Source organism: Kogia breviceps, unplaced genomic scaffold (genome assembly GCF_026419965.1).
Source record: "Kogia breviceps isolate mKogBre1 unplaced genomic scaffold, mKogBre1 haplotype 1 scaffold_81, whole genome shotgun sequence".
Lineage (NCBI taxonomy): Eukaryota > Metazoa > Chordata > Mammalia > Artiodactyla > Physeteridae > Kogia > Kogia breviceps.
This window is the reverse complement of record NW_026712104.1, coordinates 466,590-481,820: the sequence shown is the minus strand read 5'-3', so window position 1 is coordinate 481,820 and position 15,231 is coordinate 466,590. Positions and strand designations below refer to the sequence as shown.

Here is a 15,231-nt window from a genome sequence, read left to right as displayed (position 1 = left end):
TGAAAACTCGTGGAGTGCAGCTCTTGCAGCCTGTCTTCTCAGGTGAGAGGCTCAGCTGTGGGTGTTCTGGATGGAAGGGTGGCTCAATTTTTAATTGAAAACGCAGCTCCTTTCTGTTCTCATTATTGGCTGTTACAACTAGACATGTCCTCCGCAGACAGAGGGAACAGAGTTCTCTAAAACCCCTTCAGCATTTATTGTTTGTAGTCTTTTGGCTGACGGTAGTTAACTTGGGTGAGCTGAAAGCTTTTTGTAGATTAGAGGAGTCTGATCATTCCTGAGGTTGAGCTTTTCTCCATTTTGCTTTTTTTGATAAAGAGTGAGTAAAACTTACCTCTATCATACTATCTCTTTGACACATTTGCCTGCTTTGAATTTTTTTCACCACTGCCGAGCTCAGGACATTTTTTTTTTTTTTGAGGGCAAGTGTCTTTTAGAGGCCTGAGTCCTTGTGAATGTTAAGTGACCCATAGCTATCCGTTTAAAGCCGCTCTTGCGGGAAACGGCCACAAGGCGGCAGCATTTCTCCATTTCCAACTCTGGGTTTTCCTGCAACAGAGGCTTCCTGGAAATTGTGTTAGTAGGCTGCAAATGAGAGTGCAGTGTGCCAGGGCAAACCCCCAAGAGCTTATAACTCCTTACTTCTTGTGTGTTTTTTAAAATTTAATTGTTATCTAGTATCACAGCCAATTGGATAAAAATGTGGTGTGTGTTCTAGGTGTACTGCATCTGGTTCATCATATGTATGTATCAATCTATTCATCTTTGGATCCTTTCCCGTGTAGGTTATTACAGAGTGTTGAGTAGACCTCTCTCTGTATTCCTTAGGTGTTTTTTGATTATGTCTTTCATATATATCAGTACTTATCTGTTAACCCCCATATCCTAATTCATGCATTCCTTACAGATGAAATGAGAATTCTCCACATTATACTAGTCATTTCAGAGAGTGGGAAAGGATGGCAAGTGGTAAAATATTATCTTTTCCCTTAATCTTTTTAAATTTCCCTTGTTACAACATAGGATTATTATCCCTGAATCATAATTCTGTCAGTACACCAGTATAGAGATTATTTCTTAATAGTTAGGTGAGAACCATTTCCTTCTTTTTTTGAGAAAAATTCTGTTACCTCCTTTCAGTAATGGCACTCTTCCCCAAATCAACGGTTTAACAAGGGAGATGGAAGCAGAATAATCATGCAAATACAAAACAATACAACAGCAAGAGAAAATGTCTAACTTCCAATAAGAGCTCAATTTAGAAGAGGGTTTATATCTTCAGAACAAAAGCATGCCTCCTTGACTTGCTAACCAGTCAAAATCTGTGTATTCTACAGAAAATCTGTGATGTTATTCCCATAAAACTACCCTTTACTGCTTCTGCCTCCAATAGATTTCCCAAGCACTAGTGTTTTAATGTACAGGTTACAAACAAAATCCTAATGAGATTTGGTTACAAACAAAATCCTAATGAGATTTATTTATAATGTGTGTGTTATTTGTCTTATCCTAGCGTCTATATTATTCTCCATTCCTGGAGTCGAAATAATATTACTTTACCTGCTAAGTGATATCGGGAGAGTGGGAGAGGTTTCATAAATACCCCAACCCTAAAGCATACCCTAAACCTAACCCATACACTAACTCTAACCCATAGACATACCTTAAACTATACCCTAATCCTAACCCGTGCCCTAACCCTAAACTTAACTCTAACCTGTACGCTAATCCTAACTCGTACACTAACACGTATCCATACCCCAATCTTTACCCTAATCCTAACCTGTGCCCTAACCCTAACCCAAATGCTTAAACCTAAGCCATACCCTAATCCTAAACCATGCCCTAACCCTTAAAACCCTAACTGGTATCCATAGCCTAATCTTTACCCTAATCCTAACCTGTGCCCTAACCCTAACCCTAACTGACCCTTTCCCTAAGTAAGCCCTGACACTGTCCCGAAGTGAGGCCCTGAGGTTGTCCCTAACTCACATCCTCATGCTAGGCCTAACCCTGGCCTTGTCATTGTCCCTAACAAAGGCCCTGACCCTAGTCTTAGCCTAGGCCTTGATATTTGGTCTATCTCAGGTTCTGATGCTGTCCCTAACTAAGGCCCTAAAGCTGTCCCTAACATCAGCCTTGCTGCCGCCAATAACTAACGTGCTGACACTATCCTGAGCTAATATCTTGATCCATCTCTTACCATGGTCCTGACACTGTCCTTACTAAAGTCCTGATGCCATCCCAAAGTGTGCATCCCCTTAGGAATTCAGCAGAATAAGCCTGAAACCTGGTCTGGAACTGGCACTTCAGAGAGATTTCGTAGCAAGTTGTCTAATTCTACCTAAGTAGGTTTTAACTTCTGATGTAGTATTGACATATCCATAACAGGAGCTACTGAACACTACACATATGTCTCATCTTTCTAATAGTATCTGATCTAAAGTCACTGTTTGAAATTTAATAGTTAAGATAGGAGTCCTTGAAAACGTACGGTTGCAGCTACCAGCAGGCATTGTTTTCAGAATGGCTAGTGGCATCCTGAGTCTGATGTAGCTCAGAAATTCAATTTCAACAATACAGTTATGCGGGGACTTACCTGGTGGCTCAATGGTTAAGACTTTGCCTTCTAACACAGAGGGTGCCGGTTTGAGCCCTGGGCAGGGAGCTAAGATCTCACATGCCTCGTGGCCTAAAAACCAAAACATGAAACAGAAACAATATTGTAACAAATTCAATAGACTTAAAAAATGGTCCACATCCAAAAAAAACTTAAAAAGAAAACAGAAAAAGAATTCAGGAATGCATCTAAATCACATCTACAAAGGTCACTTAGGTTTATCTTGGATGTCTGAACCATAGTTACTACTCCTTTTTGACTGTAAAATGCATTCCCTTCCTCAATGCCAAAGCAGATGTACAATTCGTATCTAAAAGGCCACAAAACAGGCCACTCTGGTCAGTATAATTTAAGTTAAACCATGTATAAGCCAGAGAGATTTCCTCACACCTCAATACGTGAAGTTTTTTTCCTTTTGATTCCAAGTCTTTCAATAGAAAGCACTGATGATCAAAATGTCAATCCCTCAGTGCCAGAATGATTCAGCTGTTTGGCCCTGGTGTAGATCATTTCCCTCAGTGCTAGGCCTCCTTGTTATTTGCCTAGTTAATCCACTTTGGGGGAATACTGATCAGGTATCGCGAACATGCTCAGAGGTATGTTAATGACAAAACGCTTTCTATAGGCCATACATTTTATTATTCATACCCAATTGTCACACAAGCATTGTACATGTGCTTTTAGCAGTAGACCTAAAGCAAACAGTGATACATCATGAGTCATTACATTCTGATAACTTCACTATGTAATTTTCCTTTCCTCTTAAACATCGGGGCAAAATGAAGCCAACACAGTAACTTTCATAAATACACACTTCAATACAGAGGTGTCATTTATCCAATTGCTCCAAGTCCTAAGTAGCTTGAGGGGAAGGACTTCCAATTTTACCAGGACATACTAGATTTTTAGGAATTCCATGTAATTTAATATACTAATCAAACATTTCTCTCTGAGATAGCTCAAGGGCCTTCTAAAGCATCCCAAAGTTAGCTGGAGATCAAAAGAACGGTTAGAATTGGCCAAAAAACACTTATTCACTGAACCAAAGTAAAGAGATTTCAAACAAAAATACAGATCACAGACACAGGCAAAGGAACTCACCAGCTGTTCACAATCAAAAGCAGCATTCTAAGAAAACTTTGGAGGGAGAAACAAAATGCAGGCTTGCCCTAACCCACTTCCAACAAAATCCATCTTAGAATAGCGTGGTCAGGCACAACTCTTCCCTCCATGTTCCCTTTTCACAAATGTTCACCACCTTCTGTATCCATCTTATGTTGTCCCTTATTTTTTTCTGCATTCAGACACAACGAGCTCTAGTACAAAGTGACTTTCTTTTCTCTTTGTACCATCAGCCTGTTACCTAGCCGCTCACCTTCTTTATTACGTAGTTTCATAAATGCTTGAACGTATGGAATTTCTTTTGTCTTTCTCCTCCTGTGACAAAATAACTCTAGCTGAAGGGTAGTATAGTCATTTAGGCTATCATTCAAAGACCACCTTTCCTCATTTTTCAAGAATGTATCCATACATTGGCCAGACAAAATTACAATAGAATTTCATTCTTTTCTTACTCTTAGGTTTACAACTATAGGTTGACCAGTCTGCCAGGATTTTGCCCATTGGCTCTCAGATGGAACTGAAGAAGAAGCACTTCTTACGTTTGAACCATGGAACACTCACACCACGGACTAAGAACACAACAAAATCCTAAACACCAATGGAAGCCTCACACCAAAGGAACCAGAAACCAAAGAGAAACCAACAACCAAACAGCACAAGACTCAAATCAGCTTCCAAGTCTCAACTTAGCCTGTGACCTCTGTCCAAGTGGTTCAGCTTCCAAATGAGATTTCCTGGAATGAAAAGTCACCCAAATGGGAACCAAGGTTCCCCCAAATGTACAGGGCTAAAAGGACCTCAGACTGCTTGCCAGGGGAGTTACCACACACTGGCTGAGGTGCTGCAACATCCCAAATGCTATTTTTCTGGTTCCCCAAAATAATCCCTTGGAGTAGGACATTCAGGGCAGTCCAGGCAGGAGGAACAGAGGAACGTCCTCAAGGCAAAGACGGCCTCGGCAGCTGCTAGGGTGGTTCCTCTTCCACCATCTACTCCTGCCCTAGAGTTCTAACTGCTGGGATGACTGGGGCTTGGCCTTTCCAGGCAAGGGTCCCAGGTGGTTTGGCCTCTAAAGGAATTCTCCAACCTTACACTCTCTCGAAAGAGACTAGTGTGGAGAAAATCTCAGTGTCCGATCAAGTCAGGGGACCCACAGGGGGATCCCCAAGTCAGCCCCACATTGGGTACTAAATTTGATGTCGAAAACTCAACCTCTGTGCACCAGTGCCAAATCAAATCTCAGAGAGAGAGGTTTGCAGGAAGTAGAGAAGAATAGCTTTACTCCTTTGGCAGCCAAAGGGGGACACAGAAAACTCCGACCCTCAAAAACCGTGTGTCCCAATGCAGGAGGATCTGGTGAGGAGTTTTACAGCAATGGTTTAAAGAGACAGGTGTCCTAAGGATTACTGTGTGTACAGGGCCTTAACTAAATATAACCTGACCTCAGATGGTCTCTTGAGGACCTTCTCTGGAATGAAGACTAAAATCTTCTATTTTGTGGGGGGGTTTAGGTTGCTAAAGAGCCCAAAGATGCTCTTAACTGTATCCCTTGAGGCAAAACCAGAATCTTGGCCCAAGGCTGCACTGTTCATTCTATTCTGTTCTTCTTTGGTCTGTGCAGTCCCTCCTTTCCATGATTAGCAACTGTTCGAATCTGCCCTTTAGAACTCAGGGAAGGTCTTAGAGTCTCTAGCATAACTAAGGCCCTGAAATTCTCCCTAACTCAGTCCCTGACGCTGTCTCTAACTAAGGCCCAGATGCCAACAATATCTAAAGTCCTGACATTATCCTGAGCTAATATCCTGACCCAGGTCTTACCAAGCTCCTGAAACTGACCCAAAGTAAGCCTTGATGCTGTCCATAAATGGGGGCATGAGGCTATCCCTAATAGAATCCCTGATAATCTCTTCAAAGATCCTCACATTGATCCCACAGAGGCCCTTATGCTGCTCCTAAGACATGTCCTGACAGTGGCACTAACTCAGGCCCTAAAGACAGGCCTCACTTAGGCCCTTTAGCTGTACTTTAGATTGGCTCTGACGCTATCTGTATACAAAACGCTGGAAGACGTCCGGATTTAGGGCCCTGTCACTGGGCCTAACTAAGGTCCTGATGCTCTCAATAATTTTCTGGCACTATGCCTGGAACGGACCTAACTCTGTCCCAAGCTAATGTCCTGCATCTTTTCCTAACTGAAACCCTAATACACTCCATGACAAAGGCACAGACTAATCCTAACTAAGGCCTTAACACTATATCTCACTACGGCCCAGAATCTGTCCCTAATGGTCCCTGCTGCAAACAATAACTAAAATGCGGACACTGTCCTGAGGTAATTTCCTGACACATTTCTATGCACCATCCTGACTGTCCCAAAAAAAGCCCTGTCGGTATCCTTAAGTGAAGACCTGAGGCTGTGCCTAACTCAGGCCCTGAAGCTTTCCTTAACCGAGGCCTTGATTCTGTGACTCACTCAAGCCCTGCTCATGTCTTTCACTATAACCTTTCGCTGACCCAAACAAGGCCCTGATGCTGCTCCTAAGTCATGCCCTGACAGTGTCTGCAGCTGGAGGGCTGACGCTAGGCCTCACTCAGGCCTTGACGTTCTACATAAGTCAGGTCTGAATCTGTCCCTACCCAAAACACTGACCCAGATCCTAAATTAGGCCTTGATTCTCTAAGTAATTAAGGTCTTGACACCAAATCTAGGTCATTAACTGACACTACCCCTAGACCTTAATCTAATCTTGACTTTAGCTAATGTCAAGTTTAGAAAAAGAGATTCTTTACGATGAAATTCTTTCATCATATGAATATTGGTTTCTTAAAACAATAATTTTTAAACTCTTGTTAACCTTAAACAAAGTGTACTCAACTGCTGTGGAATATTCCTTCATAGCAGCGTGCATGGTTTACTTTTACATTCTTGTGTGTTGGCCTTCAGGGTTCTTGCAGGAATGGCTCCTCTTATGCTAACTAAATCATCCCTGATGCTGAACATAAATAAGGCGCTGAAATTACTCCCGATGCTGTGAACCGCTCCCTAACTACGGCCTGGAGACTCGTGCTAACCCAGGCGCTGACACTGTCCCTAACCAAGACCCTGACATTACACGTAACTCGGACCCTGACACTACTCCTAGCTCACTCCCTGACACTATACCTAACAAAGGCCATAATGATATTCCTAACTCAGACCCTGACACTGACTCTAACTAAGGCCCTACTGCCGCCAATATCTAAAGTCCTGATACTATCCTGAGTTAATATCCTGACCCAGGTCTTACCAAGGTCCTGAAACTGACCCAAAGTAAGCCTTGATGCTGTCCGAAAATGAGGTCCTGAGGCTCTCCCTAACAGAGGCCCTGATAATGTCTTTAATGAAGACCCTCAGGCTGATCCCACAGAGGCCCTTCTGCTGCTCCTAAGACATGCCCTGACAGTGTCCCTAACTCAGATCCTAAAGATAGACCTCACTTAGGCCCTTTGGCTGTACCTTCCTTATGCTCTGACGCTGTCTGTATAGGAAGACCTGGCAGTGGTCCTGATTTAGGCCCTGACGCTGGTCCTAAGTAAGGCCCTGAGGCTCTCAATAACGAAGGTCTTCACGCATTTCCTGGGTCATTTCGCGACGCTATCCCTGGCCCGGAACCTGACTCTGTCCCAAGCTCATGTCCTGCATCTTATCCTAAATGAAACCCTAATAGTATCCCTAACTAAGCCCTGATTAAACCTAACAAGGGCCTTCACACTATCTCTCACCAACACCCAGAATATATCCCTAATGGTCCCTGCTGCAATCAATAACTAAAATCCGGACACTGTCCTGAGCTATTACCCTGACTCCTTTCTATCCACTGTCCTGATACTTTCCAAAAGAAAGCCTGTTGCCGTCCTTAGGTGAAGACCTGAGGCTGTGCCTAACTCAGGCCCTGAAACTTTCCCTAACTGAGGCCTTGATTCTGTGACTAACACAGGCCCTGCTCATTTCTTTCACTATGACCCGAATGCTGACCCAACAAAGGCCCTGATGCTATTCCTACGTCATGCCCTGTGTCTCCAGCTAGTGGGCTGACACTAGGCCGCACTCAGGCCTAGATGTTCTCCCTAAGTCAGGCTCTGACGCTGTCCCTACCCGAAACCCTGACACAGGTCCTAAATTAGGCCCTGATTCTCTAAGTAACTAAGGTCTTGACACCAACCCAGGTCATTGGCTGACACTATCCCTGGCTCGGATCGTGACTCTGTCCCAAGCTAATGTCCTGCATCTTATCCTAATTGAAACCCTAATACTCTCCCTAACTAAGTCGCTCACTGATCCTAACTAAGACTTTCACCCTATCTCTCACTAAGGCCCAGAATCTGTCCCTAACATGGGACCTTCTGCAGTCAATAATGAAAATCCGGACACTATCCTGAGCTAATATCCTGACACATTTCTATCCACCCACCAGACACAGTCCCAAAGAAAGGCCTGTCGCTGTCCTTAACTGAAGACGAGAGGCTGTGCCTAACTCAGGACCTCAAGATTTCCCTAACTGAGGCCTCGATTCTCTGACTCACTCAGGCCCTGCTCATGTCTTTCACTATGACCCGAATGCTGACTCCACAAACGCCCTGAATGCTGCTCCTAAGTCATGCCCTGACAGTGTCTGCATCTAGGGGCCTCACTCAGGCCCTCACCTTCTCCCTATATCAGGCTCTGACGCTGTCCCTACCCGAAGCCCTGGCACAGGTCTTAAATTAGGCCCTGATTCTCTAAGTACCTAAGGGCTTGATTCCAAACCTAGGTTATTACCTGACACTAGCCCTAGACCTGAATGTAACCTTGTCCGTTGCTAATGTCAAATTTATCTAAAGAGATTCTTTAGGATGAAATTCTTTCATCTTCTGAATAGAGTTTTCTGAAAAAAATAATGTTTAAACTCTTACTGACCTTAAACAAAATGTACTCAACTTCTGCGGAATATTCCTTTATACCAGCGTGTATGGTTTCCTTCTGCATCTGCGTGTGTTGGCTTAAAGGGTGCTTGTAGGAATGCCTACTGTTATGCTAACTAAATCCCTGATGCTGTCCCTAAATAACGTCCTGAAATTAGTCTCAAGGCTGTGAACCTGTCCCAAACTGAGGCCTGGAGGCTCATCCTAGCTCAGGCCCTGACACTGTCCCTAGCAAAGGCCCTCACACAACTCCTAGCTCAGTCCCTGACACTATACCTAACAAAGGCTATAATGCTAGTCCTAACTCAGGCCCTGACACTGTTTCTAACTAAAGCCCAGCTGCCGCCAATATCTAAAATCCTGATACTATCCTGAGTTAATATCCTGACCCAGGTCTTACCAAGGTCCTGAAACTGACCCAAAGTAAGCCTTGATGCTGTCCATAAATGAGGCCCTGAGGCTCTCCCTAACAGAGGCCCTGATAATGTCTTTAATGAAGAACCTGACGCTGATCCCACAGAGGCCCTTCTGCTACTCCTAAGTCATGCCCTGACAGTGTCCCGAACTCAGGCCCTAAAGATAAGCCTCACTTAGGCCCTTTGGCTGTACCTTCCTTATGCTCTGACGCTGTCTGTATAGGAAGCCCTGGCAGTGGTCCTGATTTAGGCCCTCACGCTGGTCCTAAGTAAGGCCCTGAGGCTCTCAATAACGAAGGTCTTCACGCTTTTCCTGGGTCATTTCGTGACGCTATCCCTGGCCCGGAACCTGACTCTGTCCCAAGCTCATGTCCTGCATCTTATCCTAAATGAAACCCTAATAGTATGCCTAACTAAGCCCTGACCAATCCGAACAAAGGCCTTGACACTATCTCTCACTAAAGCCCGGAATCTGTCCCTAACATGGCACCTGTTGCAATCAATAACTAAAATCCGGACACTGTCCTGAGATAATTTCCTGACACATTTCTATGCACGATCCTGACACTGTCCCAAACCGGTCGGTGTCTTTAAGTGAAGACCAGACACTGTACCTAACTCAGGCCCTGAAGCTTTCCCTAACGGAGGCCTTGATTCTGTGACTCACTCAAGGCCTGCTCATGTCTTTCACTATGACCTTTCGCTGACCCAACCAAGGTGTTTATGCTGCTCCTAAGTCATGCCCTGACTGTGTCTACAGCTACGGGGCTGACGATAGGCCTCACTCAGGCCCTGACGTTCTCCATAAGTCAGGTCTGACGCTGTCCCTACCGAAAATCTTGACGCAGGTCCTAAATTTTAGGCCTTGATTCTCTAAGTAACTAAGGTCTTGACACTAAATCTAGGTCATTAACTGACACTACCCCTAGACCTTAATCTAATCTTGACTTTAGCTAATGTCAAGTTTAGGGAAAGAGATTCTTTATGACGAAATTCTTTCATCATATGAATATTGGTTTCTTAAAAAAATAAATTTTAAACTCTTGTTAACCTTAAACAAAGTGTACTCAACTGCTGTGGAATATTCCTTCATAGCAGCGTGCATGGTTCACTTTTACATTCTTGTGTGTTGGCCTTCAGGGTTCTTGCAGGAATGGCTCCTCTTATGCTAACTAAATCATCCCTGATGCTGAACATAAATAAGGCGCTGAAATTACTCCCGATGCTCTGAACCTGTCCCTAACTACGGCCTGGAGACTCGTGCTAAACCAGGCCCTGACACTGTCCCAAACCAAGACCCTGACATTACACGTAACTCGGACCCTGACACTACTCCTAGCTCAGTCCCTGACACTATTACCTAACAAAGCCCATAATGATATTCCTAACTCAGACCCTGACACTGACTCTAACTAAGGCCCTACTGCCGCCAATATCTAAAGTCCTGATGCTATCCTGAGTTAATATCCTGACCCAGGTCTTACCAAGGTCCTGAAACTGACCCAAAGTAAGCCTTGATGCTGTCTGAAAATGAGGCCCTGAGGCTCTCCCTAACAGAGGCCCTGATAATGTCTTTAGTGAAGACCCTCACGCTGATCCCACAGAGGCCCTTCTGCTGCTCCTAAGTCATGCCCTGACAGTGTCCCGAACTCAGGCCCTAAACATAAGCCTCACTTAGGCCCTTTGGCTGTACCTTCCTTATGCTCTGACGCTGTCTGTATAGGAAGCCCTGGCAGTGGTCCTGATTTAGGCCCTCACGCTGGTCCTAAGTAAGGCCCTGAGGCTCTCAATAACGAAGGTCTTCACGCTTTTCCTGGGTCATTTCGTGACGCTATCCCTGGCCCGGAACCTGACTCTGTCCCAAGCTCATGTCCTGCATCTTATCCTAAATGAAACCCTAATAGTATCCCTAACTAAGCCCTGACTAATCCGAACAAAGGCCTTGACACTATCTCTCACTAAAGCCCGGAATCTGTCCCTAACATGGGACCTGTTGCAATCAATAACTAAAATCCGGACACTGTCCTGAGCTAATATCCTGACTCATTTCTATCCACTGTTCTGATACTTTCCAAAAGAAAGCCTGTTGCCGTCCTTAAGTGAAGACCTGAGGCTGTGCCTAACTCAGGCCCTGAAGCTTTCCCTAACTGAGGCCTTGATTCTGTGACTAACACAGGCCCTGTTCATGTCTTTCACTATGACCTGCATGCTGACCCCACAAAGGCCCTGATGCTGTTCCTACGTCATGCCCTGACTGTGTCTCCAGCAGGTGGGCTGGCACTAGGCCTCACTCAGGCCTAGACGTTCTCCCTAAGTCAGGCTCTGACGCTGTCCCTACCCGAAGCCCTGACACAGGTCCTAAATTAGGCCCTGATTCTCTAAATAACTAAGGTCATGACACCAACCCAGGTCATTTTCTGACACTATCCCTGGCTCGGACCATGAGTCTGTCCCAAGCTCATGTCCTGCATCTTATCCTAAATGAAACCCTAATAGTATCCCTAACTAAGCCCTGACTAATCCGAACAAAGGCCTTGATACTATCTCTCACTAAAGCCCGGAATCTGTCCCTAACATGGGACCTGTTGCAATCAATAACTAAAATCCGGAAACTGTCCTGAGGTAATTTCCTGACACATTTCTATGCACGATCCTGACACTGTCCCAAACCTGTCGGTGTAATTAAATGAAGACCTGACGCTGTGCCTAACTCAGGCCCTGAAGCTTTCCCTAAGTGAGGCCTTGATTCTGTGACTCACTCAAGGCCTGCTCATGACTTTCACTATGACCTTTCGCTGACCCAACCAAGGTGTTTCTGCTGCTCCTAAGTCGTACCCTGACTGTGTCTGCAGCTAGGGGGCTGACGCTAGGCCTCACTCAGGCCTTGACGTTCTCCATAAGTCAGGTCTGAATCTGTCCCTACCGAAAATCTTGACGCAGGTCCTAAAGTTTAGGCCTTGATTCTCTAAGTAACTAAGGTCTTGACACCAAATCCAGGTCATTAACTGACACTACCCCTAGACCTTAATCTAATCTTGACTTTAGCTAATGTCAAGTTTAGGGAAAGAGATTCTTTACGATGAAATTCTTTCATCATATGAATATTGGTTTCTTAAAACAATAATTTTTAAACTCTTGTTAACCTTAAACAAAGTGTACTCAACTGCTGTGGAATATTCCTTCATAGCAGCGTGCATGGTTCACTTTTACATTCTTGTGTGTTGGCCTTCAGGGTTCTTGCAGGAATGGCTCCTCTTATGCTAACTAAATCATCCCTGATGCTGAACATAAATAAGGCGCTGAAATTACTCCCGATGCTGTGAACCGCTCCCTAACTACGGCCTGGAGACTCGTGCTAACCCAGGCGCTGACACTGTCCCTAACCAAGACCCTGACATTACACGTAACTCGGACCCTGACACTACTCCTAGCTCACTCCCTGACACTATACCTAACAAAGGCCATCATGATATTCCTAACTCAGACCCTGACACTGACTCTAACTAAGGCCCTACTGCCGCCAATATCTAAAGTCCTGATACTATCCTGAGTTAATATCCTGACCCAGGTCTTACCAAGGTCCTGAAACTGACCCAAAGTAAGCCTTGATGCTGTCCGAAAATGAGGTCCTGAGGCTCTCCCTAACAGAGGCCCTGATAATGTCTTTAATGAAGACCCTCAGGCTGATCCCACAGAGGCCCTTCTGCTGCTCCTAAGTCATGCCCTGACTCTTTCCCTAACTCAGATCCTAAAGATAGACCTCACTTAGGCACTTGGGCTATACCTTCCTTATGCTCTGACGCTGTCTGTATAGGAAGACCTGGCAGTGGTCCTGATTTAGGCCCTGATGCTGGTCCTAAGTAAGGCCCTGATGCTCTCAATAACGAAGGTCTTCACGCATTTCCTGGGTCATTTCGCGACGCTATCCCTGGCCCGGAACCTGACTCTGTCCCAAGCTCATGTCCTGCATCTTATCCTAAATGAAACCCTAATAGTATCCCTAACTAAGCCCTGATTAAACCTAACAAGGGCCTTCACACTATCTCTCACCAACACCCAGAATATATCCCTAATGGTCCCTGCTGCAATCAATAACTAAAATCCGGACACTGTCCTGAGCTATTACCCTGACTCCTTTCTATCCACTGTCCTGATACTTTCCAAAAGAAAGCCTGTTGCCGTCCTTAGGTGAAGACCTGAGGCTGTGCCTAACTCAGGCCCTGAAACTTTCCCTAACTGAGGCCTTGATTCTGTGACTAACACAGGCCCTGCTCATTTCTTTCACTATGACCCGAATGCTGACCCAACAAAGGCCCTGATGCTATTCCTACGTCATGCCCTGTGTCTCCAGCTAGTGACTGGCTGACACTAGGCCGCACTCAGGCCTAGATGTTCTCCCTAAGTCAGGCTCTGACGCTGTCCCTACCCGAAACCCTGACACAGGTCCTAAATTAGGCCCTGATTCTCTAAGTAACTGAGGTCTTGACACCAACCCAGGTCATTGGCTGACACTATCCCTGGCTCGGATCGTGACTCTGTCCCAAGCTAATGTCCTGCATCTTATCCTAATTGAAACCCTAATACTCTCCCTAACTAAGTCGCTCACTGATCCTAACTAAGACTTTCACCCTATCTCTCACTAAGGCCCAGAATCTGTCCCTAACATGGGACCTTCTGCAGTCAATAATGAAAATCCGGACACTATCCTGAGCTAATATCCTGACACATTTCTATCCACCCACCAGACACAGTCCCAAAGAAAGGCCTGTCGCTGTCCTTAACTGAAGACGAGAGGCTGTGCCTAACTCAGGACCTCAAGATTTCCCTAACTGAGGCCTCGATTCTCTGACTCACTCAGGCCCTGCTCATGTCTTTCACTATGACCCGAATGCTGACTCCACAAACGCCCTGAATGCTGCTCCTAAGTCATGCCCTGACAGTGTCTGCATCTAGGGGCCTCACTCAGGCCCTCACCTTCTCCCTATATCAGGCTCTGACGCTGTCCCTACCCGAAGCCCTGGCACAGGTCTTAAATTAGGCCCTGATTCTCTAAGTACCTAAGGGCTTGATTCCAAACCTAGGTTATTACCTGACACTAGCCCTAGACCTGAATGTAACCTTGTCCGTTGCTAATGTCAAATTTATCTAAAGAGATTCTTTAGGATGAAATTCTTTCATCTTCTGAATAGAGTTTTCTGAAAAAAATAATGTTTAAACTCTTACTGACCTTAAACAAAATGTACTCAACTTCTGCGGAATATTCCTTTATACCAGCGTGTATGGTTTCCTTCTGCATCTGCGTGTGTTGGCTTAAAGGGTGCTTGTAGGAATGCCTACTGTTATGCTAACTAAATCCCTGATGCTGTCCCTAAATAACGTCCTGAAATTAGTCTCAAGGCTGTGAACCTGTCCCAAACTGAGGCCTGGAGGCTCATCCTAGCTCAGGCCCTGACACTGTCCCTAGCAAAGGCCCTCACACAACTCCTAGCTCAGTCCCTGACACTATACCTAACAAAGGCTATAATGCTAGTCCTAACTCAGGCCCTGACACTGTTTCTAACTAAAGCCCAGCTGCCGCCAATATCTAAAATCCTGATACTATCCTGAGTTAATATCCTGACCCAGGTCTTACCAAGGTCCTGAAACTGACCCAAAGTAAGCCTTGATGCTGTCCATAAATGAGGCCCTGAGGCTCTCCCTAACAGAGGCCCTGATAATGTCTTTAATGAAGAACCTGACGCTGATCCCACAGAGGCCCTTCTGCTACTCCTAAGTCATGCCCTGACAGTGTCCCGAACTCAGGCCCTAAAGATAAGCCTCACTTAGGCCCTTTGGCTGTACCTTCCTTATGCTCTGACGCTGTCTGTATAGGAAGCCCTGGCAGTGGTCCTGATTTAGGCCCTCACGCTGGTCCTAAGTAAGGCCCTGAGGCTCTCAATAACGAAGGTCTTCACGCTTTTCCTGGGTCATTTCGTGACGCTATCCCTGGCCCGGAACCTGACTCTGTCCCAAGCTCATGTCCTGCATCTTATCCTAAATGAAACCCTAATAGTATGCCTAACTAAGCCCTGACCAATCCGAACAAAGGCCTTGACACTATCTCTCACTAAAGCCCGGAATCTGTCCCTAACA

The 15,231-nt window shown here is 45.3% G+C and overlaps 1 long non-coding RNA gene across 2 annotated transcripts in view; it reads right to left on the bottom strand.

Annotated features, from left to right (window-relative positions):
* LOC136793491 (uncharacterized) overlaps window positions 1-15,231 on the bottom strand; it is an 83,927-nt gene that overhangs the window by 964 nt on the left and 67,732 nt on the right. For both annotated transcript variants that reach the window (XR_010838779.1, XR_010838780.1), the window contains one exon: window positions 2,600-2,692. This is a non-coding gene — a long non-coding RNA (uncharacterized lncRNA). The remainder of the gene's footprint in view (window positions 1-2,599; window positions 2,693-15,231) is intronic.